The sequence below is a fragment of the Camelus bactrianus genome, chromosome 14 (genome assembly GCF_048773025.1).
Source record: "Camelus bactrianus isolate YW-2024 breed Bactrian camel chromosome 14, ASM4877302v1, whole genome shotgun sequence".
Taxonomy (NCBI): Eukaryota; Metazoa; Chordata; class Mammalia; order Artiodactyla; family Camelidae; genus Camelus; species Camelus bactrianus.
Genome location: NC_133552.1, coordinates 66,092,047 through 66,106,688, shown reverse-complemented (window position 1 = coordinate 66,106,688; position 14,642 = coordinate 66,092,047). Strand labels below are relative to the sequence as shown.

General features: G+C 45.3%; 1 long non-coding RNA gene across 1 annotated transcript in view; it reads left to right on the top strand.

Annotated features, from left to right (window-relative positions):
* LOC141579821 (uncharacterized) overlaps positions 1-14,642 on the top strand; it is a 127,190-nt gene that overhangs the window by 60,963 nt on the left and 51,585 nt on the right. Inside the window, exon 2 of the long non-coding RNA XR_012511835.1 lies at positions 1,676-1,761. This is a non-coding gene — a long non-coding RNA (uncharacterized LOC141579821). The remainder of the gene's footprint in view (positions 1-1,675; positions 1,762-14,642) is intronic.

The window sequence follows — 14,642 nt, the reverse complement described above, 5'->3', positions numbered from 1 at the left end:
AGAACTGAGAATGCAGGGTGGGGCGGGGACACAGGGAACCAAGGTCTTTATCTCATGGCCTGGAAAAGGGGTTCATTCAGGACTTTCAGCGGTACCTGGAGGGATTTTTGTTTGTCACAGCTGGGGGAGGTGGAGCTGATTGGCATCTAGTGACCAGAAGTCAAGAATTCTGCTAAACATCCTACAGCGCACAGGACAGCCTCCTCAACAAAGGATTGTCAGTTGCTCTCTGATGAGGGAGGCTCTCCTGTGCACGGCAGGGTGTGTGGACTTGGCTGGACTACGAGACCCAGTCACTTAATCAGGCATGACTCTGGGTTTGCTATGAAGGTATTTGTAGATGTGGTTAAGCACCTGCAATGAGTTGACTTTAAAGTCGATTACCCTCCATCATGCGGGTGGGAGTCATCTAATCAGCAGAAGGACTTAAAGGCAAAAACAGGATTCCCAGAGTGGGAAACTAGTGGGATTACTGGGAGAAAATGTGTATATATCTCCTAGTAATATATATAACTATATGTTATCTATACAATTCATGTATATATATGTATCTGTACCAAAGCAAACTCAGATCTGTTGGCCCACACGCAGTAAAGCCCGTCTCCTGATACTGGGTTATGTTAATTTCTGATGTACAGCATAGTGATTCAGTTATACATATATGCTTTCTCATATTCTTTTTCATTATAAGTTATTACAAGATAGTGAATGTAGTTCCCTATGCTACACAGTAGGACCTTGTGGTTTATTTATATATAGTAGTGTGTATCTGCAAATCCCAAACTCCCAATTTATCCTTCCCCCTCCTTTCCCCCCTGGGAACCACAAGTTTGTTTTCTATGTCTGTGAGTCTGTTTCTTTTTTGTAAATAACTTCATTTGTCTCAATTTTTTTAGATTCCACATATAAGTGATATCATATATTTGTATTTTTGTCTGACTTACTTCACTTAGTATAATAATCCCTAGATCCATCCATGTTGCTGCAAATGGCATTATTTTATCCTTTTTTATGGCCGAGTAGTATTCCATTGTATAAATATACCACATCTCCTTTATCCAGTCATCTGTTGATAGACATTTAGGTTGCTTCTGTGTCTTGGCTGCTGTAAACAGTGCTGCTGTGAACATTTCTTGACTGCTCCTCCCTTGTTTCTGCACTCCCTTCGTTCTCTGATTATAACAGTTTGAATCTGCTCTTTGGTACTCAGGAAGGTCTAGAAGGCTGAAGCCTTTACCCTGCAAATAAGAAACCAGTGGGGAGAAGGGGTGGGGGAGGTGTTTGTGCCCAGGAGGGCCCCACAGGGTCCTGCTGGGTTTCACTCCTGCAGCAGGCCACACAGCCCAGGGACCTCCAGAACCTCCCATGAGCCTCAGAGACCATCTCCCTCCGCCTTGTTGCAGCTCTTTGCTCTGCTTGCAGAGCTAGGTACCTCCCAGGATCCAGCCATCTGTGGTCGCAGCCCTTGACTTCTGCCTCAGCCGGGGCACAAAAGTCACCCCTCCCCATGGCTGGGAGCATGTCCTCTCTGATTTAGAAAGGGCAGAACTTAGCAGAATGGGCTCAGATCAAATGTCCCCCCTTTTCTTCCTTGAATATTGTGATTCCTGTTCTCCAGACCCCTGTGCCTATTGTTTGAATTGCCCTCCTTAATAGAGACACCTGTTGCTTCCAGATTATGCCTTCAGAGTTATTCTGGAGCCAAGATGACGCAGCGCTTCATCCTGTGAGTCTGGCCGTGAGCATCCCCTGCTGATCTCTGTGAGTAACCTGTGCTGCCCTCTCACACCACACGCACCTTACACTCTTTGAAAATGCGGGGAGGTGATCTCTGTCCTGAACTTTGATGGTCTGGGGCGTTAGATAAAAAGCTTAGTGACTCGTGGGATGATTTTGCAGCCTTTGGGATTTCCCTCGAGTAGTGATTGAAAAGAGGACCCGGCCAGGCTCGGATGAGTGCGAATCAATGCTGCTTTGTTTACCGATTCTGCGAAGTCCTCACATTGTGGGGAGGAATCTGAGCGCAGGGAGGACGCGGAGAACAGGATCAAACGTTTGTGGCGTTTCTCTCATGGCGATGCCGGTCCCCGTCCCCCTGCCAGGGGCGCAGGCCTGACAGCTGCCCGTCGCGGTGCGCGCTGAGCCCTCCGAGCATCAAAGCCAGCTGTCAAAGGGCCTTCTTGCGGGGTTAAAGGCTGCTGGCCTTTTCGAGCCCGGTGGCCCACTTGGAAACTGAAATAGAGTTCCCCCTCAGGCTACCAAAGCGAGTAGGAAGCCGGAGCTGGCCAGCGGCGGGTGTGGCCGGGGCCCGGGACGCTGCGGGGACCTGCCTGGCCGGCTCGGGGCGCGCGGCCCGGCGGCCCTGCGCCGGGGAGCGGGTTGGGCTGCGTCCTGTGGGCCGCTGGCTCGCCTTCCGCAGGGACACCTCATCCTCCCGAAAAGCTCTTCTTCCCCCGGGTTTTCCCCTTCCCTGGGCGTCATCCAGTTACCACTCCCACGCGCTTCTTGCAGCTGGGCTTCAGCATGACAAGCAGTTTCTGCTTGGTGGTTCCGGGAGGGCGACAACCATGAAAGCCAGCGCGTTGCTGATCGGGAGGTTTGGAGACAAAACTTGCAGCGAGGACCCCGAGTGACTTGGGAGGCAACAGGCCACAGCCCGGGGGCCTGTGTTGCGAGGGTGTGAGCTCCTGGGGGGCGGAGTGCTGGGGGAGAGAGCAAAAATACCGAGTTTTTATTTTTTTTTAACACTGTTCTAAAAAGACTTCACACGGGAAACCAATGGGTGAAAATGACCCCCTGTGCTTGGAGCTTGTGAAATGCAGAGGGGAGGGGCAGAGGGGCGTCCAGGGGGAGTGGGGGGGGTGGGGGCGGGGCAGGGCGGGATGGAAGCGGCTCCACTGCCAGGGCCGCGAGCGCCCCGTGTGCCCAGGGCCGGGGGGTTTCCGGGATGTGAGGCTTTCAGTGTTAAAAATGGGTCAGTCCCGGGCTCATCAGGACGGCTGATGAGTCTGTAACCACTTCCCTCAGTAGAGGTGGGGGAGGCTTTTACCCCGTTTGGATTAGATTAAAGAGGGTTTCTAAACAACGGAGCTTTAGGTAAACGGATTTTGCAGAGTCCCTCCATGACATCCCTGGGCTCTCGCTAACAATTTTTTAAAAGCTCTATCACTTGAACAGTCCCAGCTTGCTCCTGAGTTCAGAATCTCTGCATCGCATCACTGAATATTTGCACAGGGCTTAGAACAGTTGAAAGAAGGAAAAACTGCACCGTTTGAGCTTGGAGTTGGGGGGGGGGGCGTGGGGAGAGGGAAAAAAACACTTGCAGGAGATGTAAGCGTGTGATGATTGGTGGTGGTGTTTGTATCTGGGTCGCCTTCTTAGCATCCTGTAGAGAAAACACAAGAGCAAGCCCAGAGTGACACGTGCAGTCCGAGGAGGGACGTGGTCAGAACATACTGTTTTCCTTTTAAAAGATAAATCATCAGCTTGCATGGGAAAGGAGCAGAGGGTCAGCGGGAGGGTAATCTAGTTAAAGGTGGAATAATATTAGCCCAACTGCCCAGCTCTGCATCCTTTTTGGAAACACAACATGACACAGCTGTTGCAAGGCCCAAGGAAGAGATGAATCAAGGCAGAAATCACAATAGCCTGGGTGCGAAAATACCGTCACCTACTTTGTTCACACTGGTCCTCGTAAAACATCCTGAGAAGTGGGCAGTGCAGAGATAGTAACCTTGTTCTTAGAAATGGGAACACCAGCTGGCCAGGGCAAGGGAGCTTCTTAAGATCACACCATCAAATAGAAGTCGGTCCCTGGTCTTCCAGACTCTGCTCCACAAGGAGTTTGTCTGACTCTTGAAAGGTTGTCAGGGTGAATACAGAGCCGTGGAAGGTTCACAGGATTTGAACCTGCTTCACGTGTGGCTGTATCTTCCCAAGTTAAGGTGTGAGATTAAGAAAAGGGGCAGTTTCACACCGGATGAGAGAACTATAGCTTGGAATTGCAGGCAGGATCCGCCAGCACCTGGGTTGGTGACCTGGAGCAATTATTCAACCTTTACAAATGTCTGTTTCCTTGCTTGAAAAATACCCATAACAGTGGCTCCCGGAAAGGTGGTTTCGAGGATGAAACAAGATAATGTGGGTAAAATGCCAAAGTTAGCACTCAAAAAAATACTTAACTCTTACTCTTCCTACTATGATTACTAATGATAACATCACAAACAAGAGTAAGCGTGGACAAGCTGTTGCAGACGTTGACTGTGGTACCAGGAGATGCCCTGGGACTCCTGGGTGGGGCGGGGGTGCTCAGCCTCTCAAGTGCTGGCCCCCAAGTGGACAGCACCCTGGTCCAGCCGGAGCAGTCGGCTCTGAGAAGAACCCAGCTTTCCTGTGTGGCCTCTGACTTACCTGATAAGGAAATGTCAGGGACTTGGAAGGCAAAAAGTCAGCCCAGCAGGACCAATAGGTGGAAGTGACAAGTGACAGCAGCACCATGGCCCCTGGAAGCCTCTGTGACGTTCCGATGAACTTTGTCATGAAAACGGTTCTGTCAGACGAGACACGAAGTTGGAAGTTAGCCACGGGATAAAATTAAATTCAGAGTCACTCATCAGCTATGAAAAATGTTACCTGTCTCCTTTATTCTGTGTTGCATCTGCACGTGGGTGGCAATACCCTCATGTAGGTTCCTTCATAAAGGGTCTGTTTTAGATGAATTAGCACTAAAGATCTCTTTGTTTGCTTTTAATTTTATTCAGTCCTGACACCACTCTAATGGACAATCAGGATTACTTTTAAGAAGGTAAGTCACCGACTCTATTTATTTACCTTAGCTATCTTGTTTCCTTCAAAGGCATGCAAAATCCTAGAAACAGGAGGTGACTCACAAGGTTAACTGGCTGGTCTAGTTCATTCAAGAAAAATGGTTGGCTCTGCTACTGTGAACAAGTCGCCAAATTTCTAAAGGACTTTATAACTTGTGCGTTTTGTTAGCAAATCTCCTTTCTACTGGATAGCCTTTTGTTTTGGGGACGCTTTTTACATAATGCACACTTTTGAGACTTTCCTACCCAATAAAAAATAAAATCCAGTGTTGATTGACTCAGTGGTGGGGAGAATTCCCTGCGCATTATATACGTATATCAAGTCATCACTTCGTACACTTTAAATATCTTACAACTTGTTGATTAGACCTCAAAGCTGGAAAAAATAATTAAAATATCCCGACACAAGAAGTGATAAACGTTTGACATGTAAATGCCGTACATTCACATTTTCTCCCTTTTCACCCTTGTCTCATTCCTCCTTTTATTCCTGTCGTGGAGCGCTCAGCCCTCCTGACCAGAAGACTTTTCTCCCCAGCGCAGAGCCACGAGCTTCAGAGCCGCTGCTCTCAAGGGAACTTTATCCCTGCAATCGTACCCTTGGTTGTGATTTCTTTTGCTTTAAAAAAAAAATCAGACTTCCTGCTCCAGCTCTTTCAAATCACAGCATCTCCAGGCTCTGACACGTCTGCTCGCTGACCTGCCGGCTCTCACTGTTGACACATCATGGATTCTGGGACCTGGGGCCCTTGAAAGGCAAGCTCTGGGATCCAGGCTCCCAGCAGTTAGTGGCCTTCAGCGAGTGACCCTCGTGGTCTCTGCATTGCGGTAGGTTGACTACATCGGGGGCTCATTCTTCACCGCACCTTCTGTTCAAGCCCTTGGGGAGGTAACCTTACCACGTCCACCCGCTCTGACTTGGCCTGGCCAGATGACTTTCCTTGACGGATGGGGTTCTCGTGGGAACGTGAGGAGCCCCTCCTACCTGCAGTCTCACCCTCCGCCCTGAGGAGGTAGTGCCTGAGGTAGCCCGCCAGGATGGCGTGTGTGGACCCCACCTGGTGGCCCCAGGTCGACAGCTGTCACTAGTCCACCACTGACCCCGGGGCACCAGTTCACCCGCAGTGGACTGTGTACACTGAGCAGGTGCAGCTGAGGTGGGCGGGGCTCAGGCCAGGTCAGTGTCACCTTGCCAAGTCCCGAGCATGTGATTATTGCCCCAGGACACTGAGGTTTTGTGGGTGTTTGTAAGCAGCGCTCTTGTGACAATAGACAGCCACTAGGCTTTCTCATCTTTAAATAGGTGAAGCATTTGGAACCCTCTCCGAAGTTACTGTGACGTAAGTGACTTAATGCATGTCAAACGCTGTGCTTTGGGCCTGCGCCAGAGAACCTGCCAGTAGCGTTAGTTACCACTGCTCAGACACCAGGGGCTACCACGCCCCCTTCCCTCCCCCACTTGGCTGTGCTCCTCTTTCGCACGGATTCCTTCCTCTGAACTCATGTCTCCTTTCATTAGCAAGCATAGCATTTGGTTAATCACACCCCATTTATTCCCCAATTTCAATTATTTATTTTTCTCCATCTGATTTTCCTTTACAGATTCTTGACCATCTCCAATGTGTCCAGTTTCCTCTATTTCAGAAGGATTTTTTTAAGCACAATATTTTTAATTTCAGCTCTAACATCCTTTCAGCTTGGGCTTGGAGAATTTGAGGGAGCAAAGGGAAAGGCAGACCTTCCTGTGCTTCTCTGTAGAGGGCTGTTCTTTAATGGTATCTGTGGATATAAATTAGTTAAAACCCACGTGGAAATCTATTTTCGTTCATGATGACTCTGATACAGAAACTATTTCCTGAATCTCCTGTTGGCCGAGCCAGGGAAATACACAAGGCAGTTTAGGGGTTTTAAAATACAAAACTGACATTGCAATAAACTGAAAAATTGGCTCGTTCAGATTATCTCTCCTCTCAATGATGTCAGACACCCAAGCGTTACAGAATAAATAGGTTTTTTTGCTTGGTGGCATTTTGTACATTAGTTTCTTACTATCCTAATCAATAACTGAAATAGATTGATTTTCTAGCTTGCATTTTCTATTCAGTCAGTCAGTCATTCAACAAGACAGATTGCATTAACTTTCTGCATTGTGAGGCACTATTCTGGCTGTCAGGAGGGCAAAGCTCTATAAAACGCAGTGCACCCTCCCCAGGAGTTTATGGCACAGGAGTTGGGTTCAGGCCTGTGCGAAGTAAGCAGAACAAAGGATTCTGGGAGCTGTGATTCAAGCAGGTGGAGAATGCGGTGGGTGTCCGAGGAAGGGAGTGCTTTGTCATGGGAGGCAGGGGCTTTCCTCGCACAGGGTGATGGATGAGTGGATATTACAGGTGGGCAGGGCTGGACAAAGGTCCCCCCCTGGCAGAGGGATCAGTAGGAGGAAAAGGATGGGAGACACAGGAAAGACGGAGGGTACGAAGGCTGCAACTGGAAACTCACCAACATGTTGCGAGAATGTGGTTGGAGGCAGCGCTGCTGAAACAGACCAGGGTAGCCAGAACGCAGGCGGTTTCATGAGCCACACAAAGGCATCTGTCCCGTAGGCAATGGGAGCCATTCTAAGTCAGGGTCAGAGTGATCAGACTTGTGTTCGGAAAGGCTCTTTGCAGCAGGTAGGGAATGGGTTGGAGAGGTGTGTGCCAGGAAGTCAAGTGAGAGGCCACTTACTTAAAGGTGAGAGACTGACCTAGGATATCAGGCAAATAAGTTCACTTTTATTACTCACTTAGACAAATAATTAAGGACATCTAAGATATATACAGAGGTGCTAGGTTATCTAGGGTGTATGAAACATGACCAAATCTCTGCCATCCAAAGATTATGGTGGGGAGGGTACTTAGCTCAGTGGTAGAGTGTGTGCTTAGCATGCACAAGGTCCTGGGTTCAATCCCCAGTACCTCCATTTAAAAAAAAGGGTACAGCGCAGCAGGGAAAACACTGCTGACACCACGACATCAGGAGGTGAAGTGCAGAAGACAGGGCGGGGTGTGAACAGCTGAAGGCATTCAGAGGGGAAAGCGAGCATATTCTGTTGGGTCAACTGTAAAATGGTTTTGCACGAGCAGTGTAGGGTTTCAGATTGGCCTTGAAAGAAGAGCAGGCTTTCTCAAGGGAAAATCGTGGAGGAGGACTCGCCAACTGAGGTAACAGCCTGAGTTAAAGACATTGGGCCATATGCACTGACCATTTTTGATGAGCAGTGAGCGCCCATGTTGGTACTGCTGAGGAGACGTGTGAAGTGAGGCTGGAAAGGGAGGTGGACCATATGGCGGAGGCCCTGAAATGCAAGGGTGGGCAGTTTCTACCTAATTGGGCCTGTGACAGGAGCTGGTGAAGGTTCTAAAAACAGCAGGGATGTAGTGAGAGCTGCCTTTGAGAAAGCTTCATCCTGTGTCATTGGACAGGATGGATTAAAGGTAAGGAGAACGTAAGAAGGATCTTTGCATCCGTGTAATGGAATGGAGGCCAGAGCCAGGAGAGAAACTGGAGATGAGAGACTCGGGTTGAAGTCGATGCTCTGTGTCTTAGAGATGGGTCGGGCGTGGAGACTACACTGAAGCAGACAGACGTGGACGGTACAGAGGGTCAGAGCTTGAGCAACTGAGGAAGTGTCAGATCCACTAGGAGAAATTCGGGAGAGAGGACATATCCGAGGGAAGGCTAGGAAGACTGTGCACTTAATTTCAGGCAGGTGGAGTTTCAGAGGCTGGCAGGACATTCAGCTAGAATTCAGTTAGGTTCTCAAGTTGGGGCAATTTTACGCACACACAGACACCAGGGTTATTTTGGAACGTCTGGGAATATTTTGGTTGTCACAACTCGGGGCAGGAAGTGCTTGTGGCACCTAGTGGGTGACGTCCTGTATGGCACAGGACCCCCCCCCCCCCCAGAACAAAGAATTATCCACTCCAAAACGCCACTGGGGCTGAGCCTGAGTCTGAACTAGAGGGTTCTAATAGAAAAGTAGAAATGATACTCAAGAAGGTAGAGATTTTGGAAGTCACTTACTTGAAACAGAATATAAATTATAACTATGAATTGTTTTAAATGTAGACCCAAGAATTAATCTAGCTAAATGGTACAAGAAGATTTGAGACGATTGTGGGTGATGTAAAGTTTAAGCACGAACTAGATTAAGAGGTCTGAAGACTGATGGAGGCTGATCAGCACTTGCAGAGTTCTTCGACAGTACAGGTTTCTGGGACACGGAATCTCCAGAATTTTGTATTTTTAGGTGCTTGCTCACATAATTATGATGCTCAGCCAGAGTCAACTGAAGCATTTTGCTAGATGCAAATGAGAAGTTACAATCTAAAATGACCGCTACTATAAAAATCTAGGTCCAAAGGCATAGGGAATTCTAGAGAAAGACTAACTCCTGGAAGTCCTTACAGAGCTGGTGAAAGCAGTCTTGAAGGATGAATCGATGTTCCCCAGTGTAAGAGGGAACAGAGCATGCTCGGCAGAAGGAACAGTATTTGTGAAGATGTAAAATAGACCGTGGTGAAGTACAGTTTTAATGAGACAGCAGAAAAGATATAAAGGAGATGAACTGAGTTGGTAAAATGGAACTAGAGATGCTGTAAAGCTTAGAAACAGCATGTGCAGAGAGGCTGAAGTACTGAAAGATGGTAGCTGGTGGCAGGGGACGGAGTAGAAGAAAATGGAATTAATGAGAACAGTTCCATGTATTTTCATGTTAATCACTTATTTTGGGGTCTTTAATGTTTTAAATAATTATTGAAAGACTGTGCCACACACATGGTTAATAAGTTAAAACATCGCAAAAGAATAAATGATAAACCAACCATCTTCCATAGTTGGCTTCACTTAGGGCAACTCTTAACAGTTTCCAGTAACTCATTACAAAAACTTTTCATGAACATATGGGCATTCCTTTCTATCTGTCTGTCCATTCATCCATCCTATTGTCTTTTTCCCTCTGGAGAACCCTAATATGCTATTTCATGTCATCTATTTTCTACCAAATCTTTGAAAAAATACTCAGGTGAGCATACTGTACTCATTGCTTTTTACGTCGACCTTACTCACCACTATATACGCACACTTCATGTGAATACACAACGGTTTGTGTCTCCTGACTGATGGTCGTTTGAGCGGATTGAACATTTTAGATGCATTGAGCATCCTTGTTCATCCCCTTTGTGCGTATGTGGGAGGCTAGCCATGTATAAGTTTCTAATAGAATTGCTGGGACACCAGCTACAATGTCTGTTTGTATTATATTGTCTATTACATTTTGATAGAAATTGCTAAGTTGCTCTTTAAAAAGTTTATACCTATTTACAGAAGGCCAGCAGTGTATTAGAGGGTTTGTTTTTCTACACTTTTGTCACTATTTATCATTGTCAGGTGAAAAATAGAATCTCTCTTTTTTTTTTTTTAAATTTACATTTCTTTGTGTGTAAAAGTCAGAAGTTATTTTGTTAATGTAAACTGGTGTCCATTTATTACTTGGTATGCAAAAACATTTGCAGTGTTTTGATGATACAATGAGCTTCAATTTGAAAACAAATTTGGATAAAATGCAATAGGCAATTGGCTTCCAGTCCTTGGGCCCTTGACCTGGAGCTATGGGTTCTGCAGACTCCCTCAGTCGTTTGATTAACCTCACAGTAACATCACTTTGCACTTGACCTGACTGCAGTTCTGATACCCACGTTGAGCACTATGGAAGGAATTTGTTGTTTACAGTTAAGTATACAATTAAGTATAGAATTTTATTAAAATGTCCATATAATTTTAACAAATAGTATCTCTTTTTAAACAAAGTCACCATTTACTATAGCATCACAAATATGTACCATGTAGGAATAAAGCCAATAATAGAATTGAACGCTGCTAAAGTAATTTATAAAAGAAATTACACAGTCTCATTGACAGCCACGAACAATGGCTGCAATACACGGAAACGTAGCCCACATCTACGCGGGTTATGTTGGCTCAGGGTTTTAAAGATATCAAATTTCCCAAATTGAATTACACAGTCAGTGCAATCCAATGAAAATCCAAACAGGTTCTTGGTGGAACTTAACAAGCTAAATCTAAAGTTTACAGAAAGTGGCAGAAGGCTAAGAGGAGCCACGGCACTCAAGAAACAGCAGAAACAAGTGGGAAGACTCAAGCTCACAAGTGCCAGGAATTATTATGAAGCTGTGGTAATGAAGGCCCTGCGGTACAGAGGCGGGTCTACAAACAGGTCGATGGAAGAGGCATGTACGTGGAAGTGGTGCTGCAGAAGGAGGAAGCAACTGGATTTTCAACAAGTGGTGATGAGAAAATCGGGTGTTTGTATAAAGATGAAGCTGATGGATCTCACAACGTAGCCCAGCGCAGTTCCAGCTGCATGAAAAGCATAAATACAATAAAGTCGTAAAACTCTCAGAAGATGATATAAAGCACGTCTTCATGGCCTCAGGGGAGAAGACTCACTTATTCATTCTTATTCATTAAGGAACAGGTAGATACATGACTATGTCAAAGTTCAGATCTTCTGTTCATCAAAATACACAAGAGGGAAGGGATGAGCTGTGTAGTGAGAGATGAGTATATATATCTGTGTCAATATCCAGATCCAAATCTACATCCATATTAATATATCCAACAATGGTTAATGTACAGAAGTTGCAAATCATCCCTACAAATCAACGAGAACAGGATGACTCAATAGAAAAATGGGTCAAAAACACAAATGACCACCTCATAAAAGAAGAAATCTAACTGTCCATTAAACATGAAATGAACATTGCCAAACTTCATTCTTAATCAAGAAATGAAATAAACACCCACAAGAATGGCTAAAATGAAAAGACAGACGTGTTGACAAGGTCGCAAATTAAAGCAAACCCTCTTGAATTACTTACTGGACAGATGAGTGTGTATTGGTTTCCTTTTGCTGATGTAACAAGTTTCCACAAACATAGCCAATGAACCCAGATTTATTCTCTTATGGTTCTCAAGGCCAGAAGTCCAAAATCAGTCTCATGAGACTTTAATCAGGGCATCAACAGGGCTCATCTGGAAACTCTGGCGTTGACTTCTTTTTTCTTATATCTTCTATTTACATTTTAGGTTAATAATTTTATTCCCATTAATAGTGTTTAGATTCAAGGGAGTGGCTGAAAAAACTAAGTGGACTATTGAAAGCCAATTAGTCAAAGGATGGCATTTTTACTGTAGTTACATAGGAACACGAATGAGAGATTTTGTGGCTCTTAGGTTACAAGAGGACTGCAGTTCTTGTCCTTATCTCTCTTTTAGAGGAAGTCTGCAAGAAAACTCGGCAGGAGGCTTTCCCTGGGGAGTGCCTAGGTAAAACCAGTTTTTCATTTGGTTTAACAAGAACGTGCCAATTGCTTCAGTGCTCTTGCTAAGCATGCATAGGTGGCTGAAATATGGCGTGATGTTGCCGTGTGCTCAGCAGTGACTCTGTCAAGGGTTATACAGGGAAAGTGACATCGAGAGAGATAGGAAGGAAGCCACAATTTATAGACATCGTGAGAAAGCCAGTGTTGGGCATGTCAACCAACACAGTCAGTGAGGTGCATCCTGAGAATGTGTGATACTCCGCAAATGAAGGGATGCCAGTCAGAAGACAGAGATGAGCTTTTCAGGGCGAAGCCTGGATGAGGTAAGATAACTGGGTTCCTGGTGGTTGGCCAGGCAACGCAACCGTAAATTGCCACACGCGGGCTCCAAATGCTTTTGGCTGGAAAAGATGATGCTGTCTGACCCCCGACACTGCCACTTAATTACACTGTGAGTCAGCGCGGATGCTTCTCAGGCTGGTGACTTCCCAACGGCAGGGACGGCGCTTTGAAAGGGCTACCCCCTGGCCTCTGCTGGGCCTCCCTTCTGAGGGTAGCCACATGCCGACTGTGGGCTTTCTGGTTTCTTGAATAAAGAAGGCATGTGACCACAGAGGTGGCAGAATAAAAATACAGAGTCGGTGTGACGGAAGTGTTTATCCTGGAGCAGATGAAGGCGAATAAACAGCCAGGTTGGGGAAACAAAAAAATAACGCTGTTTTTGTTGAGGCTTGTTTCAGGGTTTCATGATCTTCTGTTGAAACTCCTTGCAGAAAAGTTGGGGACTTTTGGCTCCAATACTCTGAAATTTCCATCCAGGTGGGAATGGAACCTCTACACCACTATTGGGAATGTATTTATTCCGGTTCCAAAGTCCTCTTATGTCAAAGCCAAGGAATTTGCAATGAGAAAACCATTTCATAAGAGAAGGGTGTTGGAAATTCACCTATTTCGAAATCTACTTGAGACCTGGTGACAAATTACAACAAGATTTCAGAAGGCTAATTGTCAGCAGGGCACTAAAAATACGTTTCGAAAAATGATTTTTCTTTGCCAAGATTGATATATTGTTAACAAGATTAATACATTGTTGAACTATCCAGTAACCGATCAGTATTGGAAGCCATTTTGTTTTATAATCCAGCTGCAAGTATCAAGACGACTTGAAGCTTTAGGGGATAGCCAAAAATAAATATACAAAATGTCAACAGCTGTCTACATGCTTAGGTTGTAGAAAAACAGGCAAAACCAAATTCGATGAATTGGACTGTCGTAGGCATCCACAGAGGAAAAAGGAATTGGCAAGTATAGTTCAGTTGTTAAGAAAGGATAGTACCCCAATGCTTGATATGAATAAAACATGGAGGGTGCACGTAGGCAGAGCCCACTCTGATGCCAGGGTCCTATTGATAACCGACGGCTGGCTGTTTTATTGACTCTTCCATCTTTGGCACATGAAATTTCTCCCTTGTTCTTTGCCTTGGATTTCCACATTGGAACTATTTACATAGTTTTATCAGCTGAGGACTCAAAGCGAATCTGTGCTTCGCTTTAGTTTATTTTTTTAATTGAACTATAATCGGCTTGTAATATATCCATTTCTGGTGTGCAGTATCATGTTTCAGTCAAACATATACATACATATATTCCTTTCCATATTCTTTTTCGTTGCAGGTTACCACAAGATATTTAGAAAGTTCCCTGTGCTATATAGTAGAAACTTGTTGTTTATCTATTTTATATATAGTAGCTAGTATTTGAAAAATCTCAAACTTCTAATTTATCCCTTCCCACACCCTTTGCCTCAGTAACCAGAAGTTTGTTTTCTAAGTCTGTAAGTCTGTTTCTGTTTTGTAAATAAGTTCATTTGTGTCATTTTTTTTTTCTTTTCTTTTTTTTAGATTCCACATATGAGTGATTATTTTTTTTTTTTTCCTCTTTCTGGCTTACTTCACTTAGTATGACTATCTCCACGTCCATCCATGTTGCTGCAAATGGCATTATTTCATTGTTTTTATGGCTGAGTAGTATTCCGCTGTAAATATGTACCACATCTTCTTTATCCAATCATCTGTCCATGGACATGTAGCTTGTTTCCATGTTTTAGCTATTGTGTATAGTGCTGCTGTGAACATTGGGGTGCATATACCTTTTCGAATTTGAGTTCCTTCCAGATATATGCCCAGGAGTGGGATTGCTGGATCATATGGTAAGTCTATTTTTAGTTTTTAAAGGACTCTCCACACTGTTTTCCACAGTGGCTGCACCAAACTCCATCCCCACCAGCAGTGTAGGGGGTTCCCTTTTCCCCACACCCTCTCCAGCATTTATCGTTCATGGACTTTTCAATGATGGCCATCCTGACTGGTGTGAGGTGACGCCTCATTGTAGTTTTGACCTGCATTTCTCTGATACTTAGCAGTACTGAGCA